The sequence below is a fragment of the Cydia strobilella genome, chromosome 20, assembly GCF_947568885.1.
Source record: "Cydia strobilella chromosome 20, ilCydStro3.1, whole genome shotgun sequence".
NCBI classification, from domain to species: Eukaryota; Metazoa; Arthropoda; class Insecta; order Lepidoptera; family Tortricidae; genus Cydia; species Cydia strobilella.
Window position 1 is genome coordinate 5964305 of NC_086060.1, and position 18536 is coordinate 5982840.

An 18536-nucleotide genomic window follows, 5' to 3' on the forward strand; every position below is an offset into this window, starting at 1 on the left:
GAAACTTTTGATATAAAATGTTTACTTTCTGGCTATCATTTCTAAATTCTCCCTAAACTCCTTCTACCCTAATACGGCCCTGACCCGTCCGGTTACTTACCTTGCTGTTTTTCTAATCATTTCATGTTTTTATAATAATTTCGAAGCTAATCGACCTAAAATTCACTATAAATTTTCCATTGACATATTTGTTTCTTTGTTTTGACATTATCCGTCAAACTAATAATTTACTCAAAATTCTTTAGCATGAAGTTTAGGTCGTATAGTTTTCAAGTAGTTTGTTCTAAATTTTATCTAAAAATTGTTACTGGTGAACAAATATTTTCAAATATTTTCAAAATTAATAATAAGGTAAACAATAATTCTAGAAAATGTTATCGCTAGCTATATAAGCGGCCCAGCGGACATCTGAATTCAGTTTGCTTCTAGTTCCCAACAAAGGAACATCAGTTGTAAGGGTCCGTGCGGGGCCAAGCCAGGCCCCGCACCATCAAGAAACCCTCGATCGCGCTCATTAAAAGGTTACCTGTGTTCCTGGCGAAGTCTGGCGCTCTCTGCACGCACCCAAGTCCGGTGCTGCTTTGCGGTTGCTCTAGCGGAGCGCCTCGTCTCCTAGGCGCGCGCTATCGGCGCGCCTCGCCTCAACAGGCGCGTGTTGTCACTGCGCCTCGCCTCTTTGAAGAGCGTGCTTATCAGCGCGCCTTACCCAGCGCGCCTTACCGTAGCGCGCGCTATCAGCGCGCCTTACCCAGCGAGCCTTACCGTGCGCGTGCTATCTGCGCGCCTTACTGTGCGCGTGCTGCCAGCACGCCTCACCTTTGCGCGTGCTATCTGCGCGCCTTACCTTTGCGCGTGCTATCTGCGTGCCTTACTCTTGCGCGTGCTATCTGCGCGCCTTACTGTGCGCGTGCTACCAGCGCGCCTCACCTTGCGCGTGCTATCTGCGCGCCTTACCTTTGCGCGTGCTATCTGCGCGCCTTACTGTGCGCGTGCTACCAGCGCGCCTCACCTTGCGCGTGCTATCAGCGCGCCTATCCGTGTGCGTGCTCCTGCCTTGCGCGTGCTATTAGCGCGACTATAAACTTTATTTTATTCTTTTTGTAATTTAAACCATCTGTAGCGTGTCATATTTAGACAATTAGCCGATAAATAAAGAACCTACCCCTGTTATATCAGTTACAGTTTTAAAACTGTCACGTTACTCCCTCCTCCACGTATATTGGAGGAGTGAGTAACGGAGCTGGGAGTGAGGAGGTAGAAAGGAAAAGATAGATATAACAGGGGTAGGTTCTTTATTTAACGGCTATTGTCTAAATATGACACGCTACAGATGGTTTAAATTACAAAAAGAATAAAATAAAGTTTATAGTCGCGCTAATAGCACGTGCAAGGCAGGAGCACGCACACGGATAGGCGCGCTGATAGCACGCGCAAGGTGAGGCGCGCTGGTAGCACGCGCACAGTAAGGCGCGCAGATAGCACGCGCAAAGGTAAGGCGCGCAGATAGCACGCGCAAGGTGAGGCGCGCTGGTAGCACGCGCACAGTAAGGCGCGCAGATAGCACGCGCAAGAGTAAGGCACGCAGATAGCACGCGCAAAGGTAAGGCGCGCAGATAGCACGCGCAAAGGTGAGGCGTGCTGGCAGCACGCGCACAGTAAGGCGCGCTGGTAGCACGCGCACGGTAAGGCTCGCTGGGTAAGGCGCGCTGATAGCGCGCGCACGGTAAGGCGCGCTGGGTAAGGCGCGCTGATAAGCACGCTCTTCAAAGAGGCGAGGCGCAGTGACAACACGCGCCTGTTGAGGCGAGGCGCGCCGATAGCGGGCGAGGCGCGGTGACAGCACGCGCCTGTTGAGGCGAGGCGCGCCGATAGCGCGCGCCTAGGAGACGAGGCGCTCCGCTAGAGCAACTGCAAAGCACCACCGGACTTGGGTGCGTGCAGAGAGCGCCAGACTTCGCCAGGAACACAGGTAACCTTTTAAGGAGCGCGATCGAGGGTTTCTTGATGGTGCGGGGCCTGGCTTGGCCCCGCACGGACCCTTACAACTGATGTTCCTTTGTTGGGAACTAGAAGCAAACTGAATTCAGATGTCCGCTGGGCCGCTTATATAGCTAGCGATAACATTTTCTAGAATTATTGTTTACCTTATTATTAATTTTGAAAATATTTGAAAATATTTGTTCACCAGTAACAATTTTTAGATAAAATTTAGAACAAACTACTTGAAAACTATACGACCTAAACTTCATGCTAAAGAATTTTGAGTAAATTATTAGTTTGACGGATAATGTCAAAACAAAGAAACAAATATGTCAATGGAAAATTTATAGTGAATTTTAGGTCGATTAGCTTCGAAATTATTATAAAAACATGAAATGATTAGAAAAACAGCAAGGTAAGTAACCGGACGGGTCAGGGCCGTATTAGGGTAGAAGGAGTTTAGGGAGAATTTAGAAATGATAGCCAGAAAGTAAACATTTTATATCAAAAGTTTCAGGGAGTAATTTGGAAGACGAGAATCAGACAGAAAGAGAACGCAAAAGCGTTAAGGAATTATAGCCGATTGGAGAATCCAGAGCATCAGCCCGTGGGAGTAAGGACTGGGAGTTAGGACCCAGGTATGAGATGCTACAATGGTAACGCATGATGCTCAGAAATATAATAATAGTGGAAGAACTCACCATCTCGGGCGAGATTCGAACTCACGTCTCCGGGATACCAGCCCAACGCTCTACCAACTGAGCTACCGAGAGTTAACTGATGGCAGCGAATTTATTTCTAAGCATTGTGGTATCGTATGCAGACGGTTCTGCTTAATATAAAATCGATTGAGTAATGCATGACCTAATAACAGTGAGTAAGTACCTAAATGTATACACCATTATTACTTAGTCATTGAATGTACAAATGATTAGCAATTTAAAGTTAATCTGTCCACTAGATGTGGGTGGAATTGATTTAAAAGCTTATTTATTAGTTTTCGATACTGTTCAGTTTAATGCTTCTATATTTTCAATCCATGTACTGCACGTGCATAACGAAGTGAAATAAAATAAATGACTCTATATACAAATAAGATTGTATCAGAATCAGATAATTTAGCCCACTTTCTTTTGCAGCTAGGTGTACTTATTGATGATTATTAAAATCATTAAGGCTTACCTAAGTATGAGTTAGTCGCTTACAACTGTTTAATACCGTAAATTATTACACACAGTGTTCAATAGATGCGGAAATATGTTCTCTGGTTCTTATTTTTCTTCGTATCTATCTACTTCAAATTTTGTTACCAACAAGTGTACGAAAATTATTTCGATAAAGTTCATTTTAATTTATTTAATGAAAAAAAGAATTATTTATCTACCTAATAGTTCATCTTGAAGAGCTATATGTGTGTAAACCAAAAATAATGTACGTACCTACTACCAAAGATAGATATAACTCCGTAATAGATGGATACAGTCTAAGGAAAAAACGTGCCTCGAAAATCAAGAAAATTGGATTCTCGTTCAGAGGGCGCTACTAGCTTTGGCCTACTGTCGTATAGATGGCGTTGACGGTTTCGTTTGATATTTAACAATTTTAACGCATATCAGTAAAAGAACATGGGTCAAAATCATAAAAATAATTAATGCAAATAAAAAAAATCATTTATCCATATTTAAAAACATTTTATCGTATTTTTTATAAATATTTATTTTTAGTTTTAAAGTGTGTCGACAGATGGCAGTGAATTTACTGGGGTTACAAAATTTACTATGACAGTACCGCTCTAGTATAAGTTACTCTATGCTACTACATAGTCAGTGTAAAAGGGCCCAAAAATGTAGCACTTGTGGTTATAACAATAATGTAATATATTCCACTGGTTTAAAAGCTTGAGCTTGACAATATTTGGTACCGGCCAGACGTCATGTTTCTCGGAAAAATCTTAACACCGCTAACTAGGATTTTCAGGGACAGCGACATCTAGCAGGCAATTTGAATACTAAATTAACTTCTTGCTAATAAAACTAATAAATACATACAGAGGTTGGACAGTCAGTTATGGATTTTGACTCGACAACAATACAAGGTCACTGAAGTTACCTATACAAAAGCCTTTAACTAAGCGTTTATATTAAAGTTAATTTCAATAATTCTTTGCTAACTTAAGTTTTAGCAGCATTTACCAGTTGTCAGTAATTATCTGTTCAATACCAGACACGTCTGCTTTTTGCCCATGCAATATTTAGCGAACAAAGATCCTTATCTACAATTATACTACACAATTACGCATGCCTCATGAGGCATGCCTTGTATGAAACCATGTAACGTGTATGAGGACTATGTTAATGAGTTATTAATTTTTGCCACGCCCACATTTCGTCACGGCACTCACGGTGCAAGCACGAAGGCTTAACGTGTCTAGTCAGGTTTTTGTACTCAGTTGTCTTCGCTTTTGAAAACTGCCAGGAAATTATTAAAGGGGAATGGGTGTATAAAAAATGTGACGCCACATGTAGCATGACATACTAATTTCATATAAAAATCGGGCTGACGTTTTATAAAAGAGCGGATTTGACATGTTAGGTTAGACTACTTCTTCTTTTTTCAAAAAATACCTTTCAAATTGATGCCAGTGTCAAAAGTGTCGGCGTGAATGACGTTGTTCGGTAGTGGTAGTTTAGTCAAGTGATAGCTGGAGTCCAGCTGCTGGACTTAATAAATGGGCACGATGGATTGCCAGTTTATAAAACAACCGAAATAGAGCAAAAACGAGTTTTGTATGAAAAACGTAAATTCACTATTTTTTTAACTATTGTATCTGAAGCTACATAAACTAATTTCAGACATAGATATACCTCATGCTATTGTAACTACAAAGTTTCAGAGCAAACTAGCTACTCGTTTTAAAATGAGAGCGGAACTACGTGTGTATGGAGCTTGCCGGAGACTTAAACTATTGACAATCGCTTCAATCGCGCGGTTTGTGATGCGTCTACCTGATCAGAGGCAAACTGATCGTGATATTAAATCCGTCTTGATCAGGCTCGTAAAATCGTCCAACTCGTTGGGGGTAGTTTGCATAAAAATGTATAACAGCCTGAGCCGTGAAACAAAAGAGGCGGCTAAGTGTTAAAAAGTTAAAAGCGTTTTTGATTGACCAGTCATTATTTACGGTAAAAGAATTTTATAGTAATTTTAATATAAAATTAACATTTGTATATTGTTTTGTTTTTAATTTGGTGTAAGTTGTGTATTTTTAATATTTTGTATTGTAATTTTTGACATGTGTTTTTTTGATCGGGGGCTTCATGTATAAGGTCAATCGTAACAGTCAGTCTCGTAAATTTGATCGAGAATGATTTTCTCTACCGCTTTGAACACATTTACCTTATTAGGCAAATACTTAATCCTCGTAATGACACCGTCGACAAAAAGCAGTCCTCTCGGTGTAAATGCCCTTAAAGGATTTAAGATCAGTTTTCCGCGGCGCGCACCCCGCCGCGCAGTCGAGTATGGCTGGCAAAATAACTACCTATGGTTAACACAGGTTTTTTACCAACACCTTGAAAGGTGATTAAGGTTTTCAATAGATAATGTTTTATTTTATTTTATTTTTGTTTGGGGAGAAGCATGTTGCTGATTTGCATTTGTATATAGCCACCTGACGAAGCCTCAGTTGTGGATATCTTTCATATAAACTTGATTACTTTTAAAGTTTTGTTTTGGGCATCTCATTACTAATGTAATGCGCTATCTGTTTTTCTGTGATAAATAGATTTTTATTTGAGTCATCAACAACACTACAGACAGTAATACAAAGCGTAAAATCCTAAAAAGTTAAGCCAATAAAAAATTACACCAAAATATTACTAACTTACAATCTAGATGGACACGTTCAAATAAATAAATAAAATACACTTTCACTACACCTTATAAAACAAAGTACTCTGTCCCTCTGTATGTCTATAATATGTTCGCGATAAACTCAAAAACGACTGAACGGATTTTCAGGCAGTTTCCACTTATTAATAGAGAGATCCTTGAAGGTTTAGGTGCGGGTCGCTAAAAAACACAAGTTTTTGTATGTTTGTGTTAACACACTATTTCTAAACGTATGTAAATTATTATATGAATCGTCGAAACACTCAAAAATATTGCATGAAAATGTGGGGTCGGGTTTTTAAATTAAATGCTCCTGTTCTGATTAGGTCCCGTTTTTGGAACGAAGTTCCTTATCGGACGGTTTGCGGATGGAGGCTGGGGGGGGGATTGCTAGGTGAAAAAAAGTGTAAGATTTTGCCGTCATACTCTGTAGACTAGTGCGAAAGATGCAAATGTTTGATATTGGCGTCACAATTAAGCCATAGCCATACTAATAGTAGAACAAAACAGAACAGAACAGAACCGAAATAGAACAGAACAGAGCAAAACAGAACAGAACATGAGCATGAGCATGACCATGACCATGACCATGAGCATGAACACGTCATCAGCCTTTCTTATGGCCTTTCTTAATTTCGTTCCGTGTACGGTCACAGACTAATTGTTGACCCATTTAAAGTTCAAGCTAATTTGGTTGTCAATACTAACGGTATGAAATATCCAATGTAAAGTAAACTATTGGCACAACTATTAAAGTCCGTAACTATACAACAATGTACATAACAATAAAATCTGATATTTGACAGGTACTTATACATTTTTCTGAAACTCATTTAAACACTTAATTACTCCGATCAGCCATATTTGTTTTTACTCAACGTAATCGCGGCTGAACTTAATTAACTTTATTTAATTAGCTTCAAACGCCATCGTTAAACAAATTACGTTTAATTATAAATAAATTTATGCGGCGGTTGCCCGGGTAAGGCTAAATTCACGAATTTTAATTTGGGCGCACAGTTTTAAGCGATTCCTTGGCCGATACGGCGGGTCGAAGTCGCAAGTACGATTTGACTTAAGGAATTTGACAAAATGCCTAAACTTGAAATAACACGGATGCGATTACCAGATTACGCGAGTTTAATATCACGTTCGTGATAATTAGCCTACAGCGCCTGATTTTGCCCTGGGTAAGAGGCAGATAGATGTAGCCATGTAGCCTAAGAGCGTTTTCACATTATCCGATCCGATATCGGCTCTCGGATGATCCTTAGAAAAAAGAAGCTGCTAGAGAGTGCTCTTATAGCATCAAGTCCACATTGTGTGTGTCTGGTATGTGGACAATGTGAAAACGCTCTAAGGCTACCTGCAATTTCAGAGGTTTCATTTTTGTCGTTGTCAACCCTGCACGAGCTCTCTGCCCTACATCACGTGAAGGTTAAATTGACGAATTGGCGATTGATGGTCGATAAATTTTAGTCTGACTCATCTATTCAGAAAAAAACGAATTGGTACAGTGGAACCTCATTAATTAGAACCTCGATAACACGAAATAAAATGCAATTTCCTTCCCTTCGAAGCTCAAAACCTCTATCTATAACTCGAAATATTTAACCCTTTTTAACAGTAACCAATGATTCCCTTCACGGCTATCCAATACAAATTTTACCTCCATAACTCGAAAACTGAAATTTGACCTCTGTAACTCGAAAAAATAGACGTGTTATTTTATCACCTCTATATCTCTAAATTACTTATGAACAAACCTCTGTAACTCGAAGAAATTAATAAGATGGTACTTAACGCACATGCGTAACTACCTCTCTAATACGAATTTTGATTCATTTTACCTCTATACCTAACTTGAAACCTCTTTAAGACGAATAAAAACTTTAAAAAACCTCTAAGTCGATACCCTCTATATTTATAAGACGAAAACTTGTCAACACGAACTTTTTGGCGTTTCCCTACAGATTCGTGCTATCGAGGTTCCCTGTAGGACCAAGTTATCCGCTCTTGACTTATAATATATTATGAAACCAATTCTGAATTCACAAAAAAATGTCACTTTGAGATATACAATATTTATGGCGAAAATGTATGATGTCTCGATTATCTTTTTAAAAGTATCCTCTTCCCTTCATACCTTCGTAGATTTTTAAGATCAGTAGGGACTGTTTTCAGTAGTCCTTTGCAACCTAGGCGTACTTTACGGTAGACTTAAGAAAACAAATTTTCTCTCCTTTTTATTTTAGAAGAAAAATAACCTTCGATATGGTTTGGTGTTAATTAAAATAATGACTGAAAAGATTATGCTAAAACCGTTTCAAATCACATAGAAGAATCTCGTTATAAATCTGACACAACCCCAAACTTTTAGACACTTCTCACAAAAACTAAAATCACAACCAACTAGCCACCCGCTACCAACATAACAACATCCTTACTGTTTTGTCACAACCGGTACCCATGCAACCTTGTCGCTCCACACTCTCGCCTCCCTCGCGCCTCACCAGAACAAACTCAACCACGGGCCTACAGCGACAAAGTTCCAACACCGTCCGTGTTGATCTTAAAGTCCGGTAGCTAAAAGTAATTTGTGAAATTACTTTCGTAGAATTGTATCAATTAAGGAGTGTCGAGAACGGGTCGTACGACTGGATCTCTGATATGCTTTTTTGAACATTTTGCGTTAAATTGCTGTATATATTTATACAGCGACGAACTTGCGTGAATCGTGAATCATTTGTATGGAAAAAGTTTGTTTGGATAATTAACTGATATCATGTTTGATTCATTTGGTACTCGTTTAATGTTGAATTTTGTAGTGTAAATTTTTTATTATACGTCACGTCACGTCCATTTTAAACCTCTCTCGTCACATCGTCTTTTTATACTTATTCGATGTTTTTATTGAATGACGCGCGCCAATTCCGTGCATTCGGAGGTCGAGGAAGTGGGAGGGTGTGCGCCGCGCCCGTACGTACAAAATGACACCACTCTGTCATGACGCCCAACATTCCTAACATTCCTCAGCCGTGCACGGAATTCGCGCGCGGACAGTACCTGCCATCCTGAAATTCTGTTCCAAATTGAGATATACAGGGTGGCTAAAAAATAAGTGCATTCCCGTTGCCAGGGAGGTTTTGGGATTATAACTGAGCAACTTTTACTATGGGACCAACCACGAAATCGAAAAAAAAAATTACCCTCCCGTAGAAAATAGACCAGCCAAAATGTATGAAACAGCCAATTTTTTTTTCGCGATTTCGATATTATCTTTGGTTGCAGCTACTTAGTCGGCAATGTTTCAAAAATCGCTTGCGATCTGTAGCAAGGTCTGTAGACGAGTGTACGAGTGTACGGGTGTACGAGGGTAGTGTCAATTAATTCATTTTCGTGACGTGATATAGAGGTCAATTCAAACTTGCATTGTGACATCAAAATGATATCTAAATGATGTCAATCTCGCGTGCATTGCGCTCGTACTTATCCGTACATGTATTGGCACGTGCGAGACGCACGGGAAACTGACATCATTATAATTATCATTTTACAAATATAAATACAATACAAAATACAATTTTTTTATTTCATTTCTTTTGATGTAACAATATAAGTATTTTTGAAATAGTTGGTTGATTGTACTACAAAAGTTTTTCAAATGCTTTCTAAATTAAATGCAAGTTTTACTCGCAGAAGTATTCATTAATGACCGTTCAGCTTCGATAAATTTATTTATTTTAAGTACAGTACATTAGTTACAAAACATCTAGTGGTAATTTAACTACCCATTTGTTTACCTATTTGTTATACTAAGCACGTCACCAGCTGCAATTAAAGCTGATTAAAGTCTCTCTTTCTATCATTAAGCAAATATGTATGTTAAAAAGAAAAGCACAAACGGATGCCTTACGCCATACTAGGCTCTGAAATCAATTAGTGGAACCATTGGACTATATGTACATAATAAATTTACCCGACTTAGCGAAGAATGTTAATCAGCTGATCATATTTGGTGGTAGCCATTTGTCCGCCTTGTATGTAAACCGCCCACGGAGGGACCATAGGCTTGGCAGAGTGAAATAGAGTAGTCCATTTTCAGCTGGTAGTTGTTTCTTTATCTTAGGCAAACAAGCAGATAAAGCAGCTGGTGGTAAGCTATTACCGTCGGCCATGGACCCGCAAACCGGGAACCTTACTCACTATCAGGAGCACAACACAGCATACCTACAGAGTAAGTAGCAGTGTTATTATAGCTGTGGTCTTCTGTAAGGTGTAGACCGCATAATCACTTACCATCAGGTGGAATCGTGGTCAAACGCCTGCCTATTCATCATTAAAAAAAAAGGTATTTCTTAAGTTGGGCTTCTCCAGATTTAAGCGTGATGACATTTCGCTGTGCCTTACCTGCAGAATAAAATTTCATATACAATTATACACATACACACATTAGTTGAAAGGTAATAAAGGCTGCTGCGGTAACTGGAGAGTGGAGGGCTTGGGTTAAGCTGGGCTCGTATCAATGAGTTACTTTGGACTTGAAAAAAAATACCAGTTGTTATCCGGTGTAAGGAAATACCGCGAGAAAACCGTCATAATCTGTGGTTGAATCAAAGGTGTGTTGAGTCCCCAACTAAAATCACATGTACAGTGAGTATTGACTTGTTTTCAATGGGGTATCCAGAGTGGTAATGAGTATGCAACAGCAAATTCTACACGGCAAGTCCAAGAGCACTACTGGCCTATTAAGCTAAAAAAAAAACTTTAACTTTTAACTTTCAGAGTAAGATTTTAAAGCACATGCTTGCATTCAATTTTCATTTAAAACACTGCTTTTTAGCTTAACAGGGCAGACTATTACTCCGCTATCCTAGATTAAGTGTATGCGCCCACTATTGGGCTTCGCATTACTGTTATATTTTCTTCCAAATAGCCTGATTGGCAGTTTCTCTCCTCCAGAACACGTCTGTATTTGGACGCGTTGGCTTCATCTCACATCGTCTTGGATCATTGTGATTTAAACCTCTAACGCGAATTTCTAAACTTCCGAAGATAGAATACTGATACTGTCTCCAGTCTTAATAACAAACTGTCCCTAGTCCTTATACTATGCATTGGATTGCTTTTTTAGAGAGGTTCGGTTTTGTAGGGATGTGCGGGAGTATTTAAATGGTGAAGCTTAATTACGGGATATTTAAATGAAGAAGAAGCTTCTGTAGTGTGTACGCTTGGTTTATATAATAAATTGTCACTTGATCTACAGTACCCTGTAAAGATCATGTCTAACTTTAAGCGCCTCACTAACAGTCACTAGTCACTACTTAATACAGGCCATTATTTTTTTTTGCCCCTGTACCGCTTCATGTGGAGGTATTCCGTTTTATCATGGTTGATTCTGAGACCCACTTTTTTTGCTCCAAAATATTTGGTCATGTTGGTCATCCTAAATATCGTTGGGCGGATAGAGTGGAGGCAGATCTCAGTGAACTCGACGTCGGCAAAAGCTGGCATGATAGCGCTCTGGTCTGAGTAAAGTGGCGTGCTCTTGTGGTGGAGGCCAAGACTCATTTTGAGTCATCGCGCCAGCCAAGTAAGTATACTTTTCAGAAGAATAATAATAATAGATCGAATATGATTGATTATCTCTTAGTTTCCATTCCTCATTGACTGCTATTTGCATACAGTTGTATGTACGTAATTAGATATCAATAACAAATTAAATGTCTAAAGCTCGAGCGCGCCTGAACGCCGTCGAACCGTTTCAGCTAATCGCGCCATCTTGCGCTTCGCTTTTGTCTCCGCTCGGTTTTCGGAAATCCGATGGCTGTCCGTTTAAATCCACGGCAGCTGTTTTCAATGTAAATGCCAACTTTATTTATTATACATAGATGTAAAATACTGCTTAAGGGCCTCTCTCTGCTCACATTAGCGATAATTGCATGCTATTATAGATAACTGCCAGCTAAGTACGCAAAAAAAATCAATATATCGATCAAATGCCGCCAAACGGAAGCTAGTTATTATCGGGTAGAGCCCTAACAATCGTAGAAAACGCGACAAAACACACAATATGACATCAATGGAATTCGGAAATAATGTATGATACCTAGAGTTAACATCGAATTGGAAGACCCAAGCATAACACACATTCTGAAAATGTTCTTTTTGCCGGGGATAATTAAAAATGTAAAAACCGAACCATTAACCAGTAAAATTTGAACCGTAAACTGTAACCGTCCGTTACGGTTTACGGTTCAATTTGTACTGGTTAATGGTTAATTGCAATTAACGTTCGGCCAACACTGATTAAAACCAGTATTTTTTTTAATTTGTATCCAGACTGACATGTAAATTAGCTTTACGAATAAAATGATGATGATGATGATGATAAAGATAAAACCAAAGATAGATATAACTCCGTAATAGATGGATACAGTCTAAGGAAAAAACGTGCCTCGAAAATCAAGAAAATTTGATTCTCGTTCAGAGGGCGCTACTAACTTTGGCCAACTGTCATATAGATGGCGTTGACGGTTTCGTTTGTTATTTAACAATTTTAACGCATGTAAGTGAAAGAACATGGGTCAAAATCATAAAAATAATTATTGCAAATAAAAAAAATCATTTATCCATATTTAAATACATTTTATCGTATTTTTATAAATCTTCATTTTTAGTTTTAAAGTGTGTCGACAGATGGCAGTGAATTTACTGGGGTTACAAATTTTACTTTGACAGTACCGCTCTAGTATAAGTTACTCTATGATAAAACTATTGTAGCTAAATACGCCCCCACACCATAAGTAGTCACGAAAATAGCAAATGGATTTAGTAATGAAAACGTTTAGAGATAAAGGAAAAATTAAAAATTTACGGTCGGAAATCTTTTGCTCTCTATTTTATAGTATATAGGCGTTAACGAGGTCATATCTTGTAGGTTGACTGGTAGAGAATGCCTCAAGGCGTTAAGTCCGCTATTTGTACTCTTTTTGTGTAAATTTGTGCAATAAAGTTTAAATAAATAAATAAATAAATATCTTTCTGTGATCCAATCCAACTACAATAATTAAAAAAATCACTCAATGAAATCCGAGATATGAAGCTTATAGCAACATCTCTCAATACAGCAGCATCCTAATTAATAGATTGTAATGACCCAAAGCACCTACACATGTGCTCAAGAATGCCCCTACCCAATTAACTTGTTAGATTCTCGCTTCTGAAAATTCTACCAGTTGTGAAAATAAAAAATATGATCCAGCATTCCAAGAAATTCGACCATTACCTCCCAAATAGTGCGATCGAGCCTTCAGATAACCCCTTCACGTGGATCTTACTAATTGGTGCAATAAATTTTGGACAACGCGACAAGTCCGAATACCACTGCCGCCCTATTAGGACCTAGCCTTATGTTCTTATTACATAACGAGACAACGCTCAGCCAAACCAATTTAATTGTGACTTTGAGATACGTTAAAACTGTGCATAATTAGAGAGCTTTCTTAGACTGTTTCAAGTAAAGACCAACACCCCTAACCTAGTTTTAATCTGTCCTCATCAGAACGAATGAAATCCGGGAATCTGTCAAATTCCATTTCTCTGAACACGCGATTCTCATCTCTATTCCTTTAGCTTAATGAATGAGAGCCGCCGGATTCGCGTCCGTCCAATAAAGAAATGTCATCTCGTTTAAATTCCATTTTTGAATTCGAAAATCGAACGCGCGATTCTCGACCGTGCGGCCAGTATTTAAAAGTTAAAACAAAAATCTCTAATGAGGAGGCTTCCAAATCGTGACGTGCCGGTGACAAAATGTTGGACGGATATGGTTTGATAACAAACAAATTGGAATCTTAAATCGTTGTGTTATGGAACATATTTTAATGTGATTTAACTGCGATATTTGTATCGTTTAATATAGAGTCGTCCGCGAACGCGCAACCGTTTGTACCGGCGTTACGGACGAACGCTTTTTGTCGTTTTTAATTATATTTATTGTTTTCGTTATTTATTTATTGTTTTGTGTTTTGTGCCGTTCCCGCTACCACGAGTGTATTATAACGATTTCGGAGATAGCCGACGCATCCAAATTAGGTAGAGTGTGGTTTCGGAGGATGCAAATGCGCTTCTTTGCATACGGGGAAAAAAGGTGGATCGAGATGCGAGACTGGGGATGAAAACGTCATTAAAACACAAAGGATCATGAGAACTCTTGAAAAAACGTACCTTCTACTTTAATCCTTATTTAATACATGAAATAACTTAGTAAGACAAAGAATGATAGAGTCATTTATAACCCGTTCTATTAATGTAGAACTCTATATCAAACCTTCCTGCGAAAGTGAGATTATAGTTTGTTAAACAGTCGGTGTTACTGTATGTCGTACTGCCACCCAAAGCAAAAATTGAGAAAGGAATTGAAATAGATTTTTTTTGCTGGCTAGTCAGTGTGTGTCAAAGACTCAAAGTGTCAAATAATAAAAACCGTTTACATCCTCGGCCTTTTCGATTAATTCTACAGCGATCATTATTTAAAAGGTTCACAATCACAATACCAGTCACAGAGTATTTATTAGCAATCATTTAATAAGACATTTGCAAACAAAGAGCCGCTTGTTGGCAATAAAATGGATGAGACGCGTCACGGCACAATGAGGAGAAACTTCGCGAAATTCGGATTCCGAAAACGACCAGCACTGATTGGCCAGAGGGCCTACTGCCAACATCGAAAAATCGAAAATCGTTACCTGCCTCTCTATCGCTCTTGCATAATCGAGCGAGAGGCAGATGACGTTTTTCACATGTTGGCGGTAGACCTTCAGTTGTTTCGTGTAACGACATTCACGCCTATAAATATTGATCCATTTTTTAAAGATCGGATCTTTTCCATTCAATCTTTATTTCTCAGATTTATTTATTGAATGTGAAAAATGAGACATCGATAATTAAATATCGATAAATACAATATTTTCTTTTGTTGTTCATCCAAAAAATAAATAATAACTATGAAAATGGTTTAAAATATTGCACCTAAAATGTAATATGAATTCCAAATAGCGTACGGAAACAGAGAATAATCAAAATACGAGTAAAATAAATTAATCTAGTTTTTTTAACTATATAGGTACATTGTAAAAGTGTACCTACTACCTACCTATAATATTTTTTTTGTATATTCATATCACGCCTTAAAAAAAGTTTCCATTTCTGAATGAACATATTCCAAAATAAATTGTAAATGCCAGTAATAATTCAAAAGTAGTAAATAGCGTTGTGGGTAGCCGTCGTCAAAACACGGCCTAATGTTATCTTCTCAGAAAAGTATTGCCAAATATTAGTTTGCGAAATGAATTGTGAAGGCTGTGCAAACCGTTTATCATCTCGCGTTGAATATTTTATCCCTCACCACGGTGAAGGAGGTTCCGTAGTTGAAATCAAATTAGCCTCATGCGTGAAGTTTATATTTGAACGAAATATGTTTTATTCGGATGTTTGTTACCGTTATATCATGTTACAAATGCATTTCCGTTTTTAAATTACCATTTAATTACTTAAAATTATAAATAAAAAGTACAAAAATTTGCCCGCGAAAAGCTAGTGAGCGAAACGCTCGAAACGCCACGTGACGTCACGCGTTCGACAGATTAGTGTCATTAGTAGCAAACGTCAGTTGGGCCGCCCAACGTGTGACGTCATCACGCTCTGTCGAATTCGCGCCAAAAATTATGAGCGTTTCAACCGCTCAAAAATTTTCAACATTTTAAATATTTTTTAATAAAATAATGTTAAGGTTTACAACAGTATTTTTATCATTTCCGGTGTTCCAACGATATAAATTATGAATCCAAAAATAAAAATAAATTCATGCATGGAGCTAATTGGGTCTGGATTGTTTATAATGCTCGTTTCAACATTTAAAAGGTTTTTAATACTACGTCAATGGCAAACAAGCATACGGCCCGCCTGATGGTCAGCGGTCACCGTAGCCTATGGACGCCTGTAACTCCAGATATGTTACATGCGCGTTGCCGACCCTAACACCCCGCACCCTCGTTGAGCTCTGGCAACCTTATTCACCGGCAGGAACACAACACTATGAGTAAAGTCTAATGTTAGGGTTAGGTAGGTATTTGGCTACGGTTTTCTGTAAGGTGGAGGTCCTAACCCAGTTGGGGTCTGCTCTAGATCTGGAATGACATCCGCTGTGCTGTGCCCTACCACACAACGCGATATGACATTCACAGTGCCCATACCTCTCTTAAAATATATTGGTTTTATATCTACCAGATGCCAATCAATAATTCCAATTTCAACACAGTTGTGTGGACATTTAATGATCAATGAAACCCATATCAGACTGTCAGTGCGTACCCTGCCTATACGAAGCTGATGGTCATGGCTTCCAGTATAAGCATTTATTTGTGTGATGTTCTTTAGAACATAGAACTTTATTTTCATAGATTTACCCACAATTAGCTCCATGCATGAATTTATTTTTATTTTTGGATTCATAATTTATATCGTTGGAACACCGGAAATGATAAAAATACTTTTGCAAACCTTAACATTATTTTATTAAAAAATATTTAAAATGTTGAAAATTTTTGAGCGGTTGAAACGCTCATAATTTTTGGCGCGAATTCGACAGAGCGTGATGACGTCACACGTTGGGCGGCCCAACTGACGTTTGCTACTAATGACGCTAATCTGTCGAACGCGTGACGTCACGTGGCGTTTCGAGCGTTTCGCTCACTAGCTTTTCGCGGGCAAATTTTTGTACTTTTTATTTATAATTTTAAGTAATTAAATGGTAATTTAAAAACGGAAATGCATTTGTAACATGATATAACGGTAACAAACATCCGAATAAAACATATTTCGTTCAAATATAAACTTCATGCATGAGGCTAATTCATGCCTTAGTAAGCTTACAGTGGAACTTGCAGATTTATGTAAAAAAAATACTAGGTACCAACAACAACAAAATGGTATCATGGTTCAATGAGACTAATGAAGAACTTAGAAGTTTATGAAGTGCTTATATTATTAGTATTATTACAGTACCACCGCAGAATAAAACTAGTAAAAAGTAGTTGCTGATTGATACTTCGCTTTCCTAAACACGGAACCCCAAAAGTCCAAACAGTATCTAAGTGCGAACTCCATAAAATATCCATTCCAGTTATCAGTGGGTATTGACATTGGAATGGCAAAATAATTATCAGCTACACGTCAGAATGAATGATTCGCGCTCGCCGGTGAATGAATGAGTGAATGAACTAAAAAGAATGACTCAGCAGAGGTATTTTGACAATAGAATGTTTTTTCTGAGAAATAAATGGGCAGTAATTTGGCATTTGTAATTTTTTTCGAGTGAGAGATTGGGGAAATGATGTCTTTTATGATTCATAATTTTATAAATGTACTTATATGTTCATTTTACGTATAACTAGTGCTAGGTATAACTTAATTGTTGGCTTTTGATAAGAGTTTTTGCTTGTTTCGTAGTCGAGAATGCCATTTGGCCTTACGCATTAAAAAGATAAATAAATAAATGTTCCTGTTACATTTTATTCACTTGGTATTTACCTTAAAGTAAAACTATTTTAGCGTTAAATTTAGTGTTATTCGACATGAATAATCGTAACTCAAGCTCATAAGCATGACCGTTACAATGTAAGTTAATACTTTTCGGCAAAAAAAATGTCTTGAAGAGTAAAACATCAACTACTTGAAAACCCGAAAAACGTTTCGCTACGTGCTGACAATTAACAATGACCGATCATGCCTTAAATTATTTTCAACTGGCAACATTAACCTTACGAAATTGACGTGCCAATAAAATGGAGACAAAAAACTTGTGCATGTATGACAACACTAGTCCAAACATGGCGACGGACGAGTAATTAATAAAAATGGCTGTCGTCAGACGAAAGGCAATTAAAAACGATTCCCCAAGTATTTTAATAATACAAAGTACAACCCGCCATTTCAACGGCAATAATAAAGGCATGAGTGGAACTTAGTCGTTTATAATGTGTGAACTTAAAAACGGAAAACGATTTCAATGTGAGACAATGAAGCTGATTAAACTCTAGCTAGTAATTAATGTGAAATTGCTACCTTTTTTTTGTAGATTTTGCTAACTAGGTTTGAGAACAGATTACAGTAATGATTACTTAGATTTCACGATTGTTAATAGTGCCAATAAAATTGTTATACCACATTTGTCAGGTTGTTGAATTTTCTACACTTTTTGTGTGCCATTGCGTTATACTTTTGTACGCATACAGCATACATAATATACGTACACGAGTGCAGTATATATATGCCCATCTATTTTTATTTGAAGGCATTTTCGTCCGATGTGTAATAAAATTTACTTACCGCATTTTCATTTCTCCGAACGAATTGTTTCCAAAACCGTTTTAACGGTTCCGTACCCTATACCCAAAGGGTAAAAACGGGGTCTTAGTAATAGTACTAAGACTCCGCTGTCCGTCTGTCTGTCACCAGGCTGTATCTCATGAACCGTGATAAAGTTGAAATTTTCACAGATGATGTATTTCTGTTGCCTCTATAACAACATATACTAAAAACATAATAAAATAAATATTTAAGTGGGGCTCCCATACAACAAACGTGATTTTTTTGTATGTTCT

General features: G+C 38.0%; 1 non-coding gene across 1 annotated transcript; it reads right to left on the bottom strand.

The window, feature by feature from the left end:
• Positions 1–2681: 2681 nt before the first annotated feature.
• Positions 2682–2753, bottom strand: Trnat-ggu (transfer RNA threonine (anticodon GGU)). The gene has a single exon. It is a non-coding gene; the product is annotated as a tRNA-Thr (tRNA).
• Positions 2754–18536: the final 15783 nt, after the last annotated feature.